This window comes from Solanum pennellii, chromosome 6 (genome assembly GCF_001406875.1).
Source record: "Solanum pennellii chromosome 6, SPENNV200".
Lineage (NCBI taxonomy): Eukaryota > Viridiplantae > Streptophyta > Magnoliopsida > Solanales > Solanaceae > Solanum > Solanum pennellii.
This window is the reverse complement of record NC_028642.1, coordinates 29,660,815-29,670,521: the sequence shown is the minus strand read 5'-3', so window position 1 is coordinate 29,670,521 and position 9,707 is coordinate 29,660,815. Positions and strand designations below refer to the sequence as shown.

The 9,707-nt window shown below is 30.2% G+C and overlaps 1 long non-coding RNA gene and 1 pseudogene across 1 annotated transcript; one reads left to right on the top strand and one right to left on the bottom strand.

Annotated features, from left to right (window-relative positions):
• Window positions 1-50: 50 nt before the first annotated feature.
• On the bottom strand, window positions 51-1,554 carry LOC114077500. The gene is made up of 3 exons (XR_003578738.1): window positions 631-1,554; window positions 456-523; window positions 51-193 (listed from the first exon to the last, which is right to left on the bottom strand). It is a non-coding gene; the product is annotated as an uncharacterized LOC114077500 (long non-coding RNA).
• A 4,023-nt stretch (window positions 1,555-5,577) lies between these two features.
• LOC107022861 lies at window positions 5,578-6,632 on the top strand (annotated as a pseudogene).
• The last annotated feature ends 3,075 nt before the right edge of the window (window positions 6,633-9,707 follow it).

The window sequence follows — 9,707 nt, the reverse complement described above, 5'->3', positions numbered from 1 at the left end:
TATATATATATATATATATATATATATATATATATATCAAGATTCCATCAGCAGCAAAATAGCATGGTCCATCCAATATAAGTTATTACATTCATTATACACAACTTGAAAATTTGCACATCAATCTTTGCAAAATTATAACCTCATCATATCTTTTGTTTTGGGACATGTAAGCTCATCAAATCTTCGAATCCTACAAAAGACATACAATAAATATTATTAAAAACTACGGAAAAGTTCTATCTGTAGATTAAAAAATAACATGGTTTAGACTCGATTCTAAAGCAAAGTTGTATGAAATATATGGTGTGCCATTTATACATGTATATGTAGTTTCAGATTAACGGTTAAGACATCAATAATAAGATTAGAGTATAGATGACTTTTGCAGCTTCACAATCCGATACAAAAACATACCTAAAAGGATTTAAGTCCCTAAGATCAACAAGTCATACCTTTCCCCATCTGCATCTCAAGTTCCTCCCTTTACAGTAAAGTTTCTCCAGATAACCCTTGTAGACTTCTGTAACAAATTTATAGGATGAAAAAATATGCTGGTTATAAGAAAATGGAAAATGCAATAGCATGCTCTATGTTATAATAAGCTATAAACAAGTAAAGCATCCTCACCTCAAAATATTAAAAATACTTGTCAAGAAATAATGATCTAAAAAAGTTCACGATTTCTTAAGCTAAAGTACGGTCACGTCCTTTCCATCTACCCTTGATGTTGAACTGCCATCATGTGGTCAAACATCAATACAAAAGGAAATTAGTTTTGCAATCACACTTGAGCAGGTTCGATGGAATTAAATATTGTAAGGGTTCATTTAGAAACTACTATAATCTCTCTTCAACTGCTTAGCACGATCAAATCACTACAAAGAGGAAGGGAAATGAAGCTTAACAAATATACGAACTAGATAATAACATAGAATGTGAAAGTAGACTATTTTATTGACATTTCAAAGAAGTATATATAAGTTGAACTGCAGAAGCCAACATACGATGAAAGATGAGGTAAACATAAGTTGAACTCCAAGAGGCTACATATACAACAAACTAGACTAAACATCTATACTAAATCTCTCTTTTCCCCTTTCCTATGGTACATGTTTTTATCGACTTTTAGCTTTACAATTTACTATAGATATATGTTGAAAAGCGACTCCTTAATTGTCTCTACTGAACCTGAGACCGAGCCAGCGAAAGATTTGCAGTCCACATGACAAAATTAACAAAACTTTCATTATAGTATACCAATAATCTTCCATAAAAAATTCTTGGATTGTTTTCTTCTGCAACATTATCCATAAAAGATAACCTTTGACACTAATGATGCATGGATGAATCCCTTTAATCCATCTTGGCAAATATACCCCTTGATTTTGAGTCCTAGTTTCTGGCCGAGGCTTCCTTGATTCGTACCACATATGCTTCTCATATATGATGAAATCATCTTAGTAAAGAAACACAATAGTATAAAAAGTACAATACCAATGAAGTTATAATACCAAGCAAAATTTGATTTTTTGCGGAACAGGATTGTTGGTAAATTATATATTCTTTGGACGTGAAATCGAGTTTTATATTTTCATAAAGGAAGAAGCATGATTGGATGTGCTCTAAGGTTGTTATGAAGAAGGCATAGTATGAGAATCAACTGTGCTATGTGAATTGGATCATCTTTAGTTGAATCATTTACACAATGTGTCAGGTGATGGATTCACTAGGTGACCTTAATACCGCACATGGCTATTCCAGAGATATTAGAATTCAGTTATATGTCTTGTGAATGAAATGGCACAAACCTATAGTTAAAGGTATTGCTATCTAGAAATTCAATGTATGAATAAAGGGGCTTTTAAGCGCTTCCCTCGTCTTAGAGTTGCATATTCAATTTACGTTAAATAATGAGAAGAATTTGCAGCCGTTAGAAGCACAACTGATGCATTCTACTCTTAGTACAAAGACGTGCAAGACTTTTTCCACAAAGAGCTTCTTTTATACATATGAACTATAAGCTTTTCATGTATTTTACACCTCGACTGGTTCGAGTGGTTGTCCCAGGCAAATGAACAAGTGAAAGAAACTATATTTCTAGGCAAGATATAAGAGTTTTGCCAACTTATTGCACAGAATTCTAACAGTTAATCAGCAATAAACACATATCATGTGTAAGAAAAGTATAACATAATAAGTGAAAATTCTACACCTTCAATTACCTCCTTGTTTTTGTCTTCTCTGTATATCGTGACACAACAGTTTTTCTTTCTTGGTTGTTTAACTCATAATGAACAACTTTAGAGATGGAGCAGTAACTATATGCACATTAGTCTGCAGAGATATCCACCAACCATGAACTGCAAGCCATTTAAGCAAGAAGTCTCAGTGTTTGCTGATTATTTCTTTTCAAAAGTTATCTATTAATTCTAAGCAAAAGAAGTATGTTCATGCTACAATGCATGAACTGTTAACATCTCAACATACCAAGCAAGTTGAAAAATAGAGTTCAAAGGTCCATAATATTAAAAAATTGTTGAACCTTTCCCTCTGTTTTTCACAAAGGGCTGCCATACTTAATGAAGTACAAAAAGGTTTGCACTAGTAGTTAATCATAATATCAAGTGATTTGAAGACATCTTTTCTTGCCTAGGACTAGAACTACAATTGGCCTGTTCACAAAACTTATTGTCTGAAACCGGAAAATGAATAGACAACTACATTTAGAGAAAAAAATATTTCCACAACCACTGATGTATTATTAAACATATACATGAGTATAAATATTGGTAATGAGTATATCAAGTGAAGGATACTCAGATAGAAGAAGTAACAATTCATGAAATTAAAGTATCAAGTAAATAACAAAAGAAAAAACCCGTCAAGGACTTAGAGACGGGAAGCAAAACTCGTCCCTATAAACATCCTTTTAGGGACAAGATTTTTGACTCATCTCTGAATGTTGGTCTTTACTAAGCCTTTTTCTTGTAGTGTAATATCCCTACTGTATCCAAAATTTCAACGACTCTCAGGAGTACTCTAAATCATCCAACAAAATAATAATAATAAGCACTCTAAACTGTTGTTGTTGTTATTAGAAAAAAGTCATAAATTTTCCACTCAATTTTTTCTAAAAAAATCAGTTACACATTTAAACTATTGTGATGATCTAGTATACATCTAATCTTATTCAATGTCATATTAATACCCCTTAGAAGGTGACATAACACAGAAAGTGTCTTCACCTTTCTTAAGGTGCGTGAAAAGAATGTTAAAATGAAAAGTTTAAATATGTGGCACTATTTTATTCGTCATTATATAATTGAGTATTATATTTTCTCATATAGGAGTATTAATCATGTCATTTTATTCTTTTTTTCTTTTTATCGGTGATCCAATTTCTTTAAAACTTTTATTTATTTTTTTTAAAAAACAAATTTCTTCTTTAAAACTGATGGTTTCTTCAAGTATATATCCATTACTCTATCTTAAAAAGGAACTCTAGATAGAAGTAAAAAACTGTGGGAGTGTTGATTTCCACCGAAAAGTTAATAATTTTAACTTAAGGTTCATAGTTGTTATTCGAACTCGCTGGAGGATTCACCGGAGAAGAACACCGAAATAAATATGAGAAAAATAATGGCTTCTATTGAAATTCCTATGATATTTATGTCATGTTTCATTGCCTACATTTTTCAAAAATTCATGGAAGAAAATAATTTTCTATCTTTGTTTTTGTTTATTCTCGCCGGAGCACCAACCACAATCATCACAATGTAATTTTTGGTCTCAAGCCATCAATATTTGATTTTGCACTCACAAAAAAAAAATACTAATAAAATGTTTGATTTTCATCCATAATCATCAAGATTTTAAAAGAACATTTACATATCTGAAAGTTTTATTTGTTTCGTCGACGACAATGGTGTTGTCCACCGCCCATTACCGCTGCCAACATCACTAAACTTTATAATTGTCATATTAACTCATGTTCTCTCTTCATTTTTTTTCCCCTTCAATTTATGAATAATGAAGAAGAAAAAAATGGACTTTGAGAGAAAGAAATGTATGGTTGAAGGAGGAAGAAAGCCCTGCGAAAGTCTAAAAAAATATAAAGCAAAAATGGTTTGAAAAAATATCAAAATAATCTTATTTATGTATCAAAACGCCTGTATAACACATATTTCACATAAAAATTGGTATTACCCTTCGGAGGAGGTATTAATTTCACTTTAAATAAGATTGAGTTTGTAATAGATCGTCATGATAGTTTAAGCGTGTAACTGATTTTTTCAAAATAAATTCAAAAAAAAGTTATGTCTTTTTGTGTTATTATTATTGTTGTAACTCCTTATGATTTATATCATATGAAGTTTTTAGTTTAAGCAAATCCTTTAAGAAATTTGTTCACAAGTTAGAGGTGTTTTTACTAAGTAATCCATAGACAAATATATTCTTTTATTATATGAAAATTTACTCATCTAAACAAGGAATGAATTTTCTATAAAAAGATTAATCACCTGTTAATTATATAAAATAAATTTTTAACTTACAAAAACTAAATATAAAAGTTAAAATCACTAGTACATTTATATATATAAAATATATAATATATGGACAAGACGAGGGAATATTATGCAGGGCCCCTCGACTATACCTTTTAATTTAAATCTTTTTTAAAATTAAGACCCTGCACTGAAAATAGTCAAGCAAAGAAAGACCTAGATAATATTTTGAGACAACATTAATAAACGTATCTACTCATAAAGTGTCTATAACGTGTCTACTTGCTCACTCTTTACTATCATTGGCTAAAAAAATTCTGATGACTAGTTTAAGAGTAAAGGACTCATCCACTTTGTTTTCCTACATACATAAAAATTTTAGTTCATTCAAAAATCACTTCTTAATTATGAAAACTTTAAATTCTATTTAAAGTTAGGGTTCCGTATTTGAAAAATAGCTAATAATCAGTTTTCCAAATAAAATGTTAGTTTCTCTCTTTTGCAAAAAATACACTAAAAGCAACTATATCTTCAACTTTATTTGTTTTAAGAAATGAAATATAATAGGGGCATTGTTAAGAAGTCCACATCGGTAGAGAGATGAAAAATTGATCTCTGTTATGAACTTGAACAAAATCTTTTCTTATGATATAACTTTTAAAGTTGAATTAGGCTAAAGTGTCATTTAACCATGATATTTTATACACGCTTTCAAACACAATTAGTCAATTTTAAAAATATCATTTTCTTAATTTTAAAAATAAGATTCTTTTTTGAAATAATATTTTTATAATAAAACATGATTAAATACCAGCGACATAAGCAACATTGGCTGATATATATATAAAAAAGTTACTGTATTATAAATGGACTAATGTGAGCATTTAACAGCCAATTTATGAGCTTGCCCCAATTACGTGTGCGCTCCACATGTCAAAAAACAATTCCCTTCTTTGGGGGGTTTATTTATACTAACAAAAATAACCAACCCACGACTTTCCCACGCTTACAATTCATCCTTAAAATAGGCCCAATTTCTCTTTCACAATCTTCAATATCTATCGAAAAATAAAAGCTACCTAAGTCAGTCTCAGTCTCATTTGTATGGCTGCTTATCATTTTAATGACAATTCTGCTTCATTAGAAAATCTTTCACCCACTAGGCATCCCAATTTCAGAGGAATGGGAAATGGGTCTCCGAAATTCGCGAGCCTCGAAAGACTACACGTATATGGTTAGGTACTTTTCCCAATCCTGAAATGGCAGCTGTCGCTTACGATGTTGCAGCTTTGGCATTAAAAGGTCCTGAGGCTCAATTAAACTTTCCTGGTCGTGCATACTGCTACCCTGTCCCTGCTTCTCTGTCAGCCGCACATATTCGTACTGCGGCTGCTAATGCTGCTGCTGCTACAGCACCTCCTTTGTCAGAAATCAATACAACTACTATAGCAGCAGCAGCAGGACAAGGGCAAGAGTTTGTGGACGAAGAGGAAATATTTGGAATGCCGAAATTGCTTGATGATATGGCAGAGGCAATGCTTGTTAGCCCGCCAAGGATGCATCAATACGACGAATCACCTGAAAACTCTGACGCGGAGAGTCTCTGGGGTTATCCATGAGTAAAATATGTACAGTCCACAAACTAAAATAACACAACCACTATTTATAAGTTTGCATTATGTTTTTGTTTGTTATGCTGTTTGTTTCGGTAAAACAAATAGTAGTTTCATGCCATTGGATTTCAACAAACAAGAAGAAGCAACAAGTTACTTCACTTCTATTGAAAACAATATAATGAATTTGACTTTCTAAAAGAAGTAAAAAAATTGTTTTCATGTTTTCAGTAAGATATACATACAGCCAAATATTTGTCGGTGAGAAGTTTGTTTCTTGTGAAAATAAGGGAATGATAGCTAATTAGAATAATAATGTTGTCTTCTAAGTTCCAGCCCAGAGATTTAATTATATGGAGTCAAGGGAGCTTTTGCTGAAGGTTTGACTATTGTGTATCAATATTATGTTGTATGTGTCAGAATGCCCAATCCTATCCTACTCGTTTTTTGACATATACGTATTAATGAATGATGAAAATGATAGATTATCTTACTCTATTGTTTCCATTTATATAATCCACTCCTCTTTTTAGTCAATGCAAAAAAAAATATATAGTGTGTTTTTATATTCAGTAACAAATGTTCATTGTTATCTATTTGAAAGTGTTTTTTTTTAAAATTTTAGGGAAAATGTATAAGTACTTCTCTACACTATGATCGAAATTCCAGAGACACACCTTAATTAAACTAAGGTCCTATTATTTCCCTGAACTTATTTTTTTGTAATTTTATGCACCTTTTTTACTTACGTGGCATCCAAATATCTCTCACGCACCTCAATCGCGTGGAATAACGGAGTGTGCCACGTGAGACAAAAGGTGCACAAAATTACAAAAAAAAATAAAAAATTCAGAGGGATAATAGGACCTTAGTTTAGTTAAGGTGTGTCTCTGGAATTTCGATCATAGTCTGAAGGGGTACTTGTGCATTTTCCCTAAATTTTATGTTGAGTTAAACTACAGTATATAAAAGGCATAATACATAAATATGACCTTTAACTTGGTTTCGAATCACATTTATGCCCTTCAACTTTGGGTGTGCACAAGTAGACACTTAAACTTGTATAAAGTTGAACAAATAGACACACATGTCCTACATGTCATTTTTTGTCTTACGTGGTATTCTACGCGTATTTTGCCATGTAGGACTCATGTGTTTATTTATTTAAAAGTTGAATAGTTAAAGTGTCTGTTTGTGCATTATGAAAATTGGAGGTCAAAGTTAAAATTTGAAACAAAATTTAAAATCTAATATATGTATTATGCCTATATAAAATAGGAAACAGAAAGTATTACATTTTGTGTTGAAGTTGGCTTAATAACCAACGTTTGGTACCCTCTCATTTCCATTTTTGGTAAATGTATTTGACTTAATATCAAATCAAAATTATATAATTTCTGTTATTTATTTTATTTATTTATTTTTATTTATCACTTTTAACTTATTAATAAAAGATAAGATTTAAAAAACAAAGGGAATATGGATTTTGTTAAGTACCAAATATGACTGAAAGAGTTGCTAGAATGGTAAGCATTCCCCCCCCTCACTTTTAATTCGAAAGTTGTGAGTTTGAGTCAACAAGGGAGCAAATAGGATGAGGTTTAAAAAAAAAAGTTAAATACCAAATACAAATATAAATTAAAATATGAAAGTTATCCTTTAGATGAAAACGGGCTAAAATTTCACTTGTCCTTATTATTATTTTTTTGGAAAATGGTCAAAATTGTTCCTAAACTATGCAAAATAGATTATTTATACCCTCCATTACATTTTGGGATAAAACATATCTCCGCTGTTATCTTAAGAGACCACAAATACCCTCAAGAGTTAACACTCAAATTTTTTAATGACATGGCATGTCACATGAGACTAATCCCTCCACCTAAGTAGAACTTGATCTTTAGTGGCGACAAAGTTGCCACAAAATTTTAAAATATTGCCACTAAAGATTATGAGTGACTTTTAGTGACAACTAATAGTAAAACCTATTTTTTCAACAAAAAATATGATAATAAATTTTCGATTGTAACCTAATTTTCTAAAAATAAATTACTTACAATATTAATATTAAAAACACCCAATATTATTATGAAAAATCATGAAAATTACTTTTCGATTCACATCTCCTACTATATAATGCATCATTGTACATTTTATACATTAACATATAACATAAAAGTAAAATATACAGTGTCTTCAAACTCCTACTTAATCGATATTTTTTTTATATTTTTTTTAAAATAATGAAAAAAAACACAAAATGTAATACTTTCTGTTTCCTATTTTATATAGGCATAATACATATATTGCACTCTAAACTTGGCTTCAAATTTAAACTTTGACCTCCAATTTTTATAATGCACAAACATACACTTTAGTTATTTAACTTTTAAATAAATAAACACATGACACTACAACAAAAATGACCATTACATTTAATTCTTAATTGCCGCTAAACATGAATTTTTAGCGGCAGTTGTCACTCTTTGTATATGTCCCTAATGCTTTTAGCGATATTGATTCTAATGGTACTTAACTAATGTCGTTAAAGACGTTAGCACTCTTTATTAGTGTCAATATTTAATGCCACTAAAAGTTGTTTCTGTTGTAGTGTGAGTCATACATGGCACAATATACGTTGGACAAAAAATGACACGTAGGATGACATGCAGGACATGTGTTTCTATTTGTTCAACTTTATACAAGTCTAAGTGTCTATTTGTGCACACCCAAAATTGAAAGATATAAATATGATTCGAAACCAAGTTAAATGATATATTTATGTATTATACCGAAATTTATCTATTTTTTTAGTGTCATAGTTAAAAAAAGGATAAAAGAAATTTAAGGAGCCGCTTAAAACTTTATCCTTTAATTGATGAATGAACCAAATGACAATATCATAGTGTTTGGTCATCCATGATCAAGACTATTGACTACTTTATTCTAGCATACTACATTTCTTATTCTAATCAATTGGGAATTGAAATTGGAATAGAAATATGAAAGGTTAACTCTAATACTTGAGGTTTACCTTTCATGTAAATGCCTTTTGGTCCCCTATAGCTTTTGGTTAAAAGACAATTGGCTAGTAGCTTTCTTTTTTAAAATACTGCTAGTACCAATTAAGGGAATTTATAAAGGATAAAGGGCTCTTCTTTCCAAAATTGTACATAATGGCTATCATAAACTGAAAAGGACTTGTTAGCAGAAATGTTACGTTTAGTATATTCAAAGACAATATTTAATGTTAGTCACAATCTTGATCAAGTGAAATGTTTGTTACATTGCCATGATATAAATTTTAAAAACTTGACAAGGTTTGTAAAATATTTATAGTTACTTTAATAAAGAACTTTGAATTATTGTAATGTTATTGTTTGAGCATTAAAATGATATTAAATTCAAAGTATTTATATGTATGAAATACTCCTTCAATTTTACTTATATTTCAGTTAACAACGTAACATTTTAAAAATATTTTAATGAGTAAACATTCTCGAAATTAATTTCTTTGTTCATAACTTCACATAAGAAAATAAGAATAAATCCACTTTTGTAATAGGAAAAACACATATACAATGTT